This window comes from Cheilinus undulatus, linkage group 8, assembly GCF_018320785.1.
Source record: "Cheilinus undulatus linkage group 8, ASM1832078v1, whole genome shotgun sequence".
In the NCBI taxonomy this organism is placed as follows: Eukaryota; Metazoa; Chordata; class Actinopteri; order Labriformes; family Labridae; genus Cheilinus; species Cheilinus undulatus.
This window is the reverse complement of record NC_054872.1, coordinates 3,461,289-3,474,939: the sequence shown is the minus strand read 5'-3', so window position 1 is coordinate 3,474,939 and position 13,651 is coordinate 3,461,289. Positions and strand designations below refer to the sequence as shown.

Sequence of the window (13,651 nt, the reverse complement as noted above, 5' to 3'; positions counted from 1 at the left end):
TTCAAAACACGTTCAAATCAGCTCCAAACATCTGAGAACACATTTCAACCATTTTAATCCTGATAAAATAGCAGGAGAACATCAACGGGACACAAAACAAAGTTTGATCTTTGAATGTTAAAAACGTCTTCATGTTAGAGCTGAACGGATGAAAGGAGATTTTTAACGGCTTTTCTCTGAAATCTCTGCTCACATGAATCCCCTCTACACAAACAGGTCATTCTCTGAAATATAAATATAAACACAAAGACTTGTGACAAAATAATTGGGACGGTCCCTCTGACAGAAAGATTCCCAGTGAGGATTTCTGTTGAAAAGATGTTCAAATTGGACGTTTTTAGAGGGTCGATTGTTGGGTCGTGTTGACCAGATTTAGCAGTAATATCACAGATAAATCAATAATCAATCATGGAACCAAACTGGAAGTTCCTAAGAAAAAACTCTGCCTTTTAAACTTGTTGTGAGCGTCTTTGAAACAGAAAATCCCTCTCTGGGTTTACCCTCTAAAATGAAGATGAACACAGCAGACAGAGCCGAGTAAAGCTCAACTTCTTTAAAACTTTAATTCATCACAAATCTGACTCAATGTTCTCAGAGCAAACAGATTATTCATCATTTTATCTGACTCTGGAGTGCTCCACTCTCCTGTCCAGTAGGGGGCAGCAGTTTAAAAACAGAGAAAATAAACAGACTTGAAGATGACATTCAGAAATATCAGAACTAATGTGAGAGTTGACATTAATTCTCTCTGTGAGGATTTCAAAGTTGGTTTCCTGCTCACAGATAAAGAATGTATTCAGATCCATCAGTCTGGGAGAAAACGTTGGAAATGGTGACATCTGCTGGCAGAAAGCAGTGATAGCAGGAACAGGACGCCCCTAAACATGAATTTGATCAAGAATCAAACTCCACTGATGGACTTGATTTCAGTTTATAATCCCAGAATCAGAAAAGAGAAGGCTCAAACATCAAACTGTAGTAAACATCAAAATGATTGGTTAAAATGACAGATGATTGGATCTTCTAATGGATCCTTTGTTACGCTGACATGACTCATGAAAATAAAAGAGTGAGTCAGCATTATTCAGCTGTTTCCACACCATCAAATATCACAACAACTCAACTCAGCTTTCTCTGTGTAAAAGCCTCCAGACTAGAGGTGGATCCATGATGGTCCTGGCTGATTATCAGGGTCCAGATTTGACATTTTCATCATTAAGACGTCTGCAGGTCATCATCAAGCACTCTGGCTCTTTAGCGCCATCTGCTAAACTGTTAGCTTAGCTTAGCAGTTAGCTTCTCTGACTTAGGCTTGTTTTTCTGCCTCTCCCTCTGCTGCTCTCTCCTGCCTTTGTGCTAAATGTTCAGTTCCTCGTAGCTCTCCTTTACAGACAACAGCACATGTCAGAAATAGAGTTGATTTCTAGCTTTGGAGGCCAGGGTTAGAAAACGGACACGTTTATGTCCCTTACATGTTGTTAATCTAACATTTAAATGACTGAAACCAACGGCTCATCCTTACTTTAAATACAAATCAGCTCCAAATATCAGTTATGGCTAATAATCTGTAACCGTATCGGCCCAGAGAGAACAATATCTGTCCACCTCTTTTCCTTTTCCAGCCTAAAGTACTTCACAAAGAACAGACAGACACAAAATAACAGAACAATCAGAATAAAAGCAATCAGATATTTACAAATGAGCTGATAAAAGAAATACAATACAGCAAATAAACACTCAAATCCAATCATCAATAATATGAATAAAATCAGTGAAAGGTCAAAATAAAAGCAGAGATTAAACACTGGAGAAACATGGCTGTCCCATTTATTTTGGTAATGAGCTATTTGTTAAAGATCAGGGATCAGAAAATGTTTCTCTTGGTACTGGGAGATTGTGGTGTGCCAAAGCTAGCCTCTACCAAAGTTGAGCTAACCCTGGTTCATGTATTTCCACAGGGGGGCGCTGTGACAGAAAGCTCAACATCTGTATCCAAATGGAGGCGTTCATCTTCAGTCATTTAGTCCTAAAGCAGTTTACGCTGAGAATCTGTGTTAGAATAGAAACATGAGGGAGGTCCACAGTGGAGCTGATCTCAGAGCAGTCTCATCTCCACTGGTTGGGATTGGTCTGTCAGTCTCCCAGTAACACGGCCCAGTTACAGACTCACCACACACAAGCTGCTGCTGCTTCCTCCTCTCTGACCAGCAGGACAATCAGGATCCTCTCTTTAAACACTTTACCACAATCTGAGGGTATAAAAGAGAGAGAGAGAGATTCCACACTGTGAGGGACTTCATGAGTTATTATCAGTGATCAGAACATCCAGTAAGAAGAGCAGCAGGGACTTCAGTCCTGCTCACATCACAGTAATCCTGTAAAGTAGCACGCTCTCTCTCAGCTCTCCTCTTCAGATGTTGCTGACTTGAAGCTTGAAGGCAAACAGAGTCCTTGAAGGCATCATGATGTCAGAGAGCGTTTAGTGACTTATTTCCTGTTTGAAATAGAACAGCAGTAGTTTGTGATTTCCTCTGCCTTTGGAGAGGCTTCAGAAATAAAAGCACTCATTTAACAAACTTAAGGAGCCTGTGTCCACAGCTGCTGTTTTTCACACTGTCAGGATTCATTTTTAATACCAAACCAACAGAGTTCAGTGTTTTCAGCGTTCTCACATTAAAACACTTTCACTTCTAGAACAGCACTGAGCTCATCAAGGTCACGTCTCCATCACTGGCCAATCAGAATCAAGAAGGGGAGGGACTTATGACAGCAGCTTTGACCATGGTGGAGGAGAAAGCGATGGGACTGGTCTTTGATGGTAAAGGTCTGAGGTCTACAGCTGCTGTGTAAATACAGGATTCCTTTACATTGTTAAACTGCAGTTTCATTCAAGAGTCTCCATTTGTTTTCTATGTATTTCCCTGAATTTCTGAGCAGTAGGACATAGAAGGCATTACTAGTGAACACTTCAATATTTCAGATCTGTGCTAAAGCCTCTCCTCATATGCACATTTTCACCAATCAATCATCAATTCTCTTCAATGATCTTATCCTCCTCATGGATATCTGCCCACATCCTTGCATGTTTAATTCTTCTGATCATGTCTAGTCAGCATCCTTGCACCCTCTGCACATCTGGCAGACACTCTATCAACACACACTGACTTGTAGATACTAGAAACAATTCTTAACTAGAAAAGCACTCAGAGAGCGCAGACCTCCACCATCAGCCCTTTCTCCCAATAGTGACAAATCCATTAAAAACATTCCTGGATTAGACGGTGATACGGATTACTCCCTCCCCGGTGGGGTGGAGACACAGGGAGGAAAAGCATTGGCTTTGCTACATGTGGACTGTCATGGCGGAAGCACCCATGGTCTCAAAGTCTACACACTCCAAAACTTTGAAAAACGTTACTCATGTCCGCCATCTCCTGGTGTAAAGTGGCAACAGCGAAGACCTATCTCCCTACAGAATCCTTGAAAAAATTCCTGTATCCAGACGGTGATCCAGATCAGTTCCAAAATCTAATAAGTTCTCCCTTATGCCATTTGTGACATTTCCTGAAAATTTCATCAAAATCCATCCACAACTTCTTGAGTTATGTTGCTAACAAACTAAGTAACAAACGGACTCGATCACACAATCTCCTTGGCGGAGGTAACAGGAGCTTCTACATCTTTAAATCTTCATTTTCAAATACTTTTTTCCAGTTTTGATTTTTTATTGACTGTTTCATTCCTGTAGACTGAGAGCAAAGCTAATAGGAGTCTAATTCCTTGTTGTGTTAGCATACTTGGCCAGTAAAGCTGATTCTGATTGGACAGTTTTCACTAAATCTCTTGTTTTGTAAAGAATATCAACAGACTGAGAGACTTTCTGTTTGAAGTGATCCATGTGTGGCTTCCAACAAAATTTGGAGTGTATAAAAATCTGAAATTCTTGTTTGTTTTTTTAAAGATTTATTTTGGGGCTTTTCATGGCTCTATTCCATAGTTTACACTGCAACAAATTGACTGTAGAATTTACAGTAAATACCTGGCAAAAAAGTTGCCAATAATGTCCTGTTAAATTGCTGTTTGTTACTGTAAAATAAATTACAGTCATTTACAGCTATTTATCTACAGTTAAATATTGTATTAGAATTACAGCTGTTTATTGTAGTTGTTTTACAGAAACAACATCTAACTGTAATCCAATTTACAGCATGTTCTTGCATTGATCTAAAATACAGAATTTACCTGGCAACTCCAATTGCCAGGTAATAACCATTAAATGTTCCCTACAGTATGTTGTTGTAGGAAATTTTACACTTAAGTTTTGTTTTAACATTAGCTGTGCAAGGTTTACCTGTAAACAAAGATAACAGTACAAAGACATTGAACTTTAAATCCTAATTGCATCAACACTGCATTCTAAAGTCACTTAACCTGTAAAATAAAAACAGAGTCAAAGCTGCAATAAACACAAGACATTTATTAAAACTTCATAGTTTTCATTACATGCTAAAATTTGTCAAACATGACTTGCAACAGCTTTAAAAATAGGATCCATTCATTACAAACATGTTTTGATATTAAAGATAATTTTAACCTGCACATTTAAAATTAATCATAGTAGTCTGAGTTAAAACAAAGCCAAACATTCTTAAAAGGGACATTAAACTGGTTTTAAGGCTCAGTCTGATATCTTCATAGAACAATGCAATACAATGTTACTCTATTAATGTTATGAACTCCAGTAATTCACTGTCAGGAGAATTATGGATAAACTGACAAACACCATGAGTGAAATAAAAATCTGGATTGGCACTAATGCTGCTCATACCTGTAACTTAAGTTAAGTCTGGTCAGCCTGTGTACAACTTTTTTTTTTTTTTTTAACTACAGTGAGGAAAATTCTCACCTCCAGTAAATCGGTAGCTGTCTTTTCCAGGTATTGGATACAGGATAATAATTAGAGCCTGTGAGTGGCTGCTAGCTAAATAAATCTACTTTTACACAACATTTAGTAGTTATGAGTGACACAGACCACAAATATGAATACAAAACATGTTCAGAAATAAAGGACCTACAGCTAAAGATATAGGTAAAAGATGTAAAAGCACAACAACCAACCACGTACACAAGAGTCCACTTATTTGGATACGACTCACGCACAGTCCTTAGAGTCCATTCATAGTCTTAAGACAGGATAGCTGAGGTTTGACTGATGTTTCCCCCTCTCATGGACCTTCCTCCTTTTTTGGCTGATGAGGTCTGATGTCTTGGTGCCTGACACAGGTGGGGCTGATTCACACTAAAGGTCTGAAATCACATGAACAGAAATAAAGACAAATTATTTCAAAAATGTTGTTATTCATTACCTGTGAAAATAAACTCTGAAAAAAAAAAAAACCAAATTCTAGCTCTGTCAGAAAGTTACCTTGTTCAACTCCAGCGTGATCAGAGCTTGCTCCTGATACCCCAGGCTGAAGATGTAGAAGCTTGAGGAGAAAGCTGCAAGTCACGCTGCAAGTGGGGATGTGGAGGCAAAACCACCTGACCATCTATACCCAACATCCAAAGAGCTGCTGGAGGAACTTCACCTGAAAAAATAATCATATTCTTAAGTTTACACACAGACAAATATACATGTTGTGGACACATGTCTTAAATATAGTCTCAATAATTCCAGTGCTTCACATCAAATTAAAAACAAAGGTATGCATACCTCAGACAGTTAGTCTTGGACAGTCAGGAGGCCTCGCTGTCAGCAGGTGACAAGACTGACAAAGACAGAGAAAAACAGAAATCAAAATTCAAAAAGTCACTTCCCTTACAGCTCATCTTCTACTCCCTAAGCTTTAATGCTGGGAGTAGAAGAATAAAAAAACAAGAAAAAACTTCAACCTCTAAAAATTCAAACTTCATCTGAACACATTATATAGAATGTGTGAAGTAAACAACAGTAGATAGTTTTTAATCTGATTAAATAAGCTTCTCTATTTAAAAGTATAATAAAACCATTTCAAACATACCTTCAGTTCGCTGTGCTCAGAGGAATCTCAGACACTGGAGAGGTATGATGATGGTAGGGAGACCCTCCTCTGATGGAGTACAGGTCATGATGACCAACCTGCAGATTTGGTTTCCACCATGGTTCTTGCCAACCGGTTCAGAGGAGACTGTGGGTGCGTCTCACATCTCTAGTTATAAGGCTCGTGTCTCTGGCGTGAGTCTTTTCCTTGAGTCTTAGTCCCGCCCACCAGAGACTCATGAAGAGACCGAGGAATCAACGTGGAAGACTGAAGCCATAAGACTGATGATTAACGGTCCATGGGACGTCCTTCCCTCTGCAGCGTCACTTGAAGCGACGTCAATTTATGATGACGGTGCGCTGATCATCAATCAGCTGATCATCAATCAGCTGTCAGGAGGCATAAACAGCTGTGTCTGCATAACTTGTACTGTATTTATTCAAAACAAATATCCACATTTACAGAGTTTTGTTTCAGTGTGGGATCAGAAAACACCTGCATGAAGAGAAACCTGCAACAAACATCAAGAGTTTTAAAAGGCTTAATAACTGATGGGCTGGGATTTTAAAAAGTGTTTGAAATAAGCATTTATAGTCAAATATTGAGAATAAATTTAATAAAATAAATAAAAAAGAGTGAATCAGAAGAGTTTAATATTTGATTTGATTTCTGATTCACCCTCAAACATCAAACATGTTGAAAACTCATAAAGTCAACAGAATCAGATATAAACCTTCCCTTTCCCCCCCAAACACAGACATCATTTAGATGTTTTTTTCTACATTCGGTCCGTCATAACCCTAAATTTAGACAAAAGATAGTCGTAGAAAATTAATAAATTATTCTGTCCACCTGATTTAGGCCAAATTTAGCCCAATAATAGTCGTTAAAATATGACCATACAGCGACGTCTTTACAGAGACGTCATTTCAATGACCTGAAATTACATCTTTTCACCGTTCACTTTTCTATTAAATCTAGATGTTGTTTAGACAGAGTGGAGATGTTTTTTAACGTCATTCTAACCTATTTTTTGATATCCAAAACATGCAGACTCTTTCTACCTACAAATGCTATATTACAAAATTATTTATTATCCTAATTATCCAGTGTGAAGGCTATAATCAAACCCGACGCTCACTATCAGACTGATAGAAACTTTATTAATACCGCTATGATTTAAACACGTTTCTTCTTAAAATCAGACAGACTGCCGCTGTCTGACTTTAATTCTCTTCATAATCTAATAAACAGAAATTACTAAATAGACTATAACACCCAGCAAATAATAGTTGTAAAGATGTAAAAAAAAAAAAAAATGTCTCCACTCTGTCTAAACAACGTCTAGATTTAATAGTAAAGTGAATGGTGAAATGCAGTTATTTTCAGGTCGTTGAAAAGACCTCTCTATAAAGACGTCGCTGTAATATTGTCATTTTTAACGACTGCTATTGGGCTAAATTTGGACTAAATTAGACGGACAAATGGCTCACTTTTCTACGACTATCTTTTGACTAAATTAAGGCTATGACGGACTGAATGTAGAAAAGAATGTCTCAATGATGTTGGTGTTTGGGGGGAAAGGGAAGATTTATATCTGAATCTTTAGATTTTATGAGCTTTGACATGTTTGATGCTTGAAGGTGAATCAGAAAACTAATCAAATATTATATTCCTCTGATTCACTCTTTATTATTGATTTTATTAAATTTATTCTCAATATTTCATTGTAAATGCTTATTTCAAACACTTTTTAAAAATCCCAGTCCATCAGTTATTGAGCCTTTTAAAACTTCTGATGTTTATATTCTGTTTACAGTCCGTTGAGTCCGTTTACCGTCTGTTATAAACTCAGTTTCTCCTCCATTATTTACCTCTGCTGGTGCTGTGAAGTTTCACTGACATCCACTGTGTAGCAGCGTCCAATCAGAGAGTGATATCCAATAAGGGGGCGTGCCTCTGAGTAAAAAGAGTTCCAGGAAGCCTGCTCTCATGTGTCGTTGCTCATCGGTCTTCAAATCTCAGTCCTCGGTCTTATGGCTTGAGTCTTAAACCCCTGTAGTGGCTTTGGCACGGCCGGCAAGATGGTGGATCGGAAACTACTTCGGGTTCGAGCGAATCCGTAGGATCTGAGACCGATCTATAAGCGGGGATGCGGCTTGTGACTTAAACTCTGGTAGGATAGGTAAGACTGCTGCCACAGCTTGTCCTCCTCTGTTAACATCCTGATGACAGAAACCTGGGAGGAAGTGATCAAATATATATTTTTTAAATCATACAGATTTTACTCCATCAACTAGGGGTAATGAATGAGGCCTTCTCCTTGCTGTACAAAGTTACATATCAATTATTTTAATCAGCAGCTCATTTATTCTGCAGTGTAGTAGACCAAACAAACTGAGTTCAATTTCACCAACTAAATGGTTAAACAATCACTGAGTTCATGGTTAATCACAAATGTGTCTCATTTTAAAATCCTACACAACAATTAACACATAAATATATACAAAACATGAAATGACTGTTAAATGTTATTACCTTGAGATCCTGTTCACCTGTTCCCTGCACCAGTCCAGTCCCTTACTGCAGGTATGTTGCAGGACACCTGTAGCTTAATGACACAGAGAGAAAACAGTTTGAGACTTTATTCGTTCGTTGTCAGTAGGGCTGCAGTAATAGATTCTTTTTGTAGTCCAGTATTTTATCCATTCTTCTGACCATTAATCCAGTACTCTAATAAGAAATATTGCATTTTTTTCATCTGTCACTTTTGCTTTTTTCAAGAGAAGTAGTACTAGACAAATGAGAAAAGAAGCTGAGTCCCTTAAATCAACTACTTCTATATTAAAAATTGGTATTAACAGGTTCTCTAAAAATATATATATTTTACAAAGTGCAATTAAGTTCTGATAACAGTTCACATTTCTTAAAGTCGCAAGGAAAGGAAGTTAAATAATGGCATTAGATTAAGCCATATTTAGGGTTTTAAGGATCCTTTACCAGGAATTGTTTGGTGCTAACACTTTATTTCTTTCATTGTAGTTTATTTCTGTTCTCCAAGTTGTCATTAAAGTAAAGGGACACTTAATCATTTTAAAATCCTCTATTTATGCATGAATGTAATATTTCACATTATAGCAAGAATAAAGCTCCATTATTCACACAGCGGTCTGATGATGTCTGAAAGCTGAACCTTTAGATTACAGGAATATGGTCTGTTTTTCAAAAGGGGGTTCACTTTCAATTTTTGCACATTTTTTGTGATTTCATCCACCATAAAATAAATATATGACTTTTTAAGACCATCCACTGACATGGAGAATACATTTTAAGGGACAAAGCTGCTTGTATGTTGATTCCTGACTGTATGATGATGAACTTTGACCTACTTAGTCTCTGTCATTGTCTGTGGCAATAAGGTGTTTCTATTTAATTGGTGTCAATTCATTATCATTATAAGTCTTATCAAATCATAAGGGATGCTAAATATTTTGAAAAATACGCTGCAATCAAGACATCAGTGCGCTGAATTTGAGAGAATTTAGAATTCAAGAGTGTGTGTGGGGGGGGGGGGGGGGGCACCAAAACAGGACTTGAATCGTGAAGCCTGACGGTGTTCTGTAAAACTGTCGGGTCAATCAGAGAAGTTTATGAAATTCCCTGAAATCTGCAGACACACAACGAGTGCAGCGAGTCATGCAGGCAGGGCATAAACTCAGAGATCTGCGTAGGTTTACAGGTGCAGGCGTAGTGCCGTATCTGCCATGAAGCCGCAGCCAGCGGATGCGGAAAAACGCAGGACGAGTGCCTGTAAACATCACTGCATCGACTTCTCTTCCCTCGGATAATTCCAGGAATCCTTTCAGCCCTAGTTCTCAGTCACTTAACATGTTAACAATATCAAAGAAATATATGACTAGTTCATATACAGGACCCCTTCACTCCAAACAAAGCTCGTTTGCCATCACGCGTTAATGTCGAGGAATTTATCATCAGCCGAACTGAAAAGTCTTAATAACTGAGTCAAACGGAGTCTTATGTTGGGACTGACATTGTTATTTTAACGTTACCTGATAAATCAAACCATTTATGAATGGAGTCTGGTAATCTCAGCTCAAACCTGACTGTTTACATCTCTTCGGTGTAATGGGCTTTTATGTCCAAAATAATGAGCCGTTACACTACGTGTTTCTGTTCACTCGGACATTTACTAAACTACAGAGGAATCACAATACCTTTTAAGATCATTAAGACAAGTTTAGAGCTCTCTGCAGACAGATGGCCTCAATACATAACGTTAACATTAGCCAGCTTTAGCCATAGTTAAAATACTACACCGAAGCTAGCGTTAGCCTCCGCTAACGTTAGCGGAGCGGACGCTAACGCTAGTGCTGAACCTTTTCTCCAAATTGTAACGATAGACTGTATATAACGTACCTTATTAACTGCAGCCATTTCCTCTTGTATTTTTCGTTGCAAGGAAAGCGGTAGAATGACAGCTGAGTGGTTGTTTGTCTCCGATCGATTGAAACATGTTGGCACACAGCACTGAGGAACTTTAACAGGTAGGGCGTTTGGACCCGGAAGTAGAATTCCAGGGAGCAGTGACGTCACAGCTTAATAACTGAATTGCATTTAATTGAAAGCATCACAAATTATTAATTCTATCTTAAACGATTCGCCAGTGCAGCATGCGAGCATCTGCTGGGGTGTAATGAGCTAAAAAAAAAAAAAAAAAAAAATTAAGGATAAATGACCCCCGCAGTTCAAGTAACACTGTAGTGAATAGATAGTGTAGCGGCACTGCCCTCGGGCTGCGGTGTAAGAGGTTGCGTGTTCGGGCCCTGTGGTGGCAGATGGGGACTCCCCGTAAAACGCTGGTGGTGAAGAGGGGGAGCGGGGCCCGAGCCGATGGTGCACCATTGGTATGCACGTAGACTGAATCCGCTAGGCGAGTGTGGACAACATCGGTGCCCTGCACACTTTATTATTCCTACCCCAAGAGGCGGAGCTGTGGCTGCACTAATAGTGCTCCCTGCACCCGTGAAGTTTTTGGAAAAAAACATGTTGCATTTGCCAATCTCAAAGTAGCCTGGCGGACTACTCACAATTATCTGAAAGCCATTAATATTCATTGCTCAATTATGAGATTCAAAAATCGAAACGATGGCATTAAAAGTCATAATTATGAGATAATAAAGTCAAAATTATGAGATTAAAAGTCAAAATTATGAGATAATAAAGTCCAAATTATGAGATTAAAAGTCATATTTATGAGATTAAAAGTCAGAACTATGATATAAAAAATCGAAATTATGAGATTAAAAAGTCACTGTAACTGCTGCATAGGCTGTGGAAGCCCATTTCCGCCACTTATAAAAATTAAAATGTTAAAGCTAGGAATAAAAAAAAAAAAAAGGAAGAATCCTAAGTCATAATTATAAGATTAAAAGTCAAAATTATAAGATAAAAAGTCAAAATTACGAGATAAAAAGTCATAATTATGAGATAGAAAGTCGAAATTATGAGATAATGTGTGTGCCTAATGTGTGTGGCTGAAGTCTGTAATAGGAGTTGACACTTCTATAAAATTTAATCAAAAGTTCAGTCACTGACAATAAAGAGTTTTTGATTTCTTCCACAATTAAAAGTGAAATGTCACACAGTGTTTTTGTTGGCTTGTCAATGAGGTTTGGTATTAAATGAATATTTCCAAAAAAGTTTAATGAAAAAAATCGTACTTGGTCGCCCGGCGGCCGCGAACTCGCGACCTCCGGAATGAAAAACGACCGCCCTCCGCTGTGCCAGCGTGTTAACATAGCATTTTCGACAGAAAAGGAGTTTTATCCTTTCATCATTTAATACCCCAGTAGAGTTGTGGAATTGTGGGGCAGTCAGCATGTGTACAACTTCATTGATTACTTTATGACTTTATTTCCCGAACTTCGTCCTGATATGGAACCAGTTATAACTAACATTGTCAATCAACAGGAGAGAACCACACACTCACACACTCTCTCTCTGAGATGGCGGAGTGAGTGTGCGAGAGAGCTGACGGCGGATTATCTGAAATCTTGAGTGAGTTTTTTGACAACTTGACTTTAGCTTATTCCTTTGTGTTCCATGTTTTTCTAAGTTTGAGCACAACTTCCTCCCGTAGTCCTACTGCGCGGATGTTTACGTTCCTGGGGTGAAAGGTTAAAGGCGGGTCAAACGCAGCCAGCAGTGATGAGTGAGGAGACAGACCCAGCTCTGCTTCACGGCTGAAGGACCACGCAAAACGCGTCTAACAACACAGGATCAAGCCATGATAGCTAATGTTGCTAATATTAGCGGAGACGTTTACAACGACACGGATCAAGCAATAACGTCAAGCTAGACCGGCATAGTCCAGCAGAACCGGATTTGTCCCCAAAACGACAACATCTAAGCTAACTAACGCGATCGCTAATGGGTCTCCATCGACATCGTTGTCGACAAGGGGCTTCAAGACATCATCCGGGTCGCCTCGGATGACCCGTACCACAGAACACCTACGAGAACTACTGTCACAAGAATCCGTGATCTGTATGACAGCTAAAAAGGCAACTAAAGTGGAGCAGCTGGCCCGAGCTACATTTATTACACTGACGACAGACCACAGGACATCAGTCAGCAACTTCAGCTACCTCAGGGTAACAGCACACCTGATCATTCACTTTACAACACAACTTATTTTCTACCTGATGTGTTTGTCTGCTGGGCTCTACTGCAGTTTAAAAACATTATTGATCAGTGAATTAAGACAAACCACAAATAAGTTTAAAAACTCTAGTATGTTTAATATTTCTTCATTTAAACACCATACTTGTACTAATTTATCTCAAACACAAATACAAGTAAATGGTAGCATTTTAAATGTTAATTTAGAGAAAATAATAATAATAATAATGCATTTTTTAGTAAAAAGCACTTTCAAAGCACTGTACATAAAGTTGAAATAATGAAAATAAACAGTTTATAATAAGAATGTTTAAAAATGATAAAAACTCAAAAATGCTGTGATTAATCAGAATAGTGATGTGATTAACTTGATTAATTTTTTAAATCATTTAACAGCACTAGTGTTAAGTTGTTGTTAGCTAGGCTTGTGTTTTTGTGCTGTGTATGTGGTAGAGAGAGACTTTTAGCTGAGGCTGGAGCAGCTGATTTTCAGAGGCTGTCTCGCTGCCATGGAATTAAAGCTGGTCCCCTCGGTGCAGTGTAGTGTGGAGGAGGCCGGTGTGGCTGTGGGGAAGGTGGTCGGGTACGAATGTGTTAAATGGGCGTCTAGAATGAATGGGGCCATTGTTCTGTTTGTAGATGCTAGTGCTAAAGTTGGTGAGGTTGTTGAGGGGGGCATGGTCCCGGTCAGGGGGATCAGGGTCATGGTTTGAAACAGGAAAACCAAGTGCCAGAAAGTACACTGACCACTGACCCTGACTGTTTTGGTCTTCTGTCTTCCCTTTGTTATTTTACTTTAAGGTAGCAAATACATTAGAAAAGGAGTGTCAAGTGACCCGGATGTAAACATTCAGTTGTCAAACTAAAAGCCTGCTAGCTAACCAGCCAGCTAGCTATGCTAATAAATATTTGTATATCATTTGGTTATT

General features: G+C 38.6%; 2 long non-coding RNA genes across 2 annotated transcripts; both read right to left on the bottom strand.

Annotated features, from left to right (window-relative positions):
- Nucleotides 1-5,124: 5,124 nt before the first annotated feature.
- LOC121514218 lies at nucleotides 5,125-6,369 on the bottom strand. Its single transcript, XR_005992266.1, has 4 exons — nucleotides 6,021-6,369; nucleotides 5,714-5,768; nucleotides 5,426-5,588; nucleotides 5,125-5,307 (listed from the first exon to the last, which is right to left on the bottom strand). It is a non-coding gene; the product is annotated as an uncharacterized LOC121514218 (long non-coding RNA).
- Nucleotides 6,370-7,837: 1,468 nt separating this feature from the next.
- LOC121514219 lies at nucleotides 7,838-10,592 on the bottom strand. Its single transcript, XR_005992267.1, has 3 exons — nucleotides 10,458-10,592; nucleotides 8,559-8,631; nucleotides 7,838-8,259 (listed from the first exon to the last, which is right to left on the bottom strand). It is a non-coding gene; the product is annotated as an uncharacterized LOC121514219 (long non-coding RNA).
- Between the last annotated feature and the right edge of the window lie 3,059 nt (nucleotides 10,593-13,651).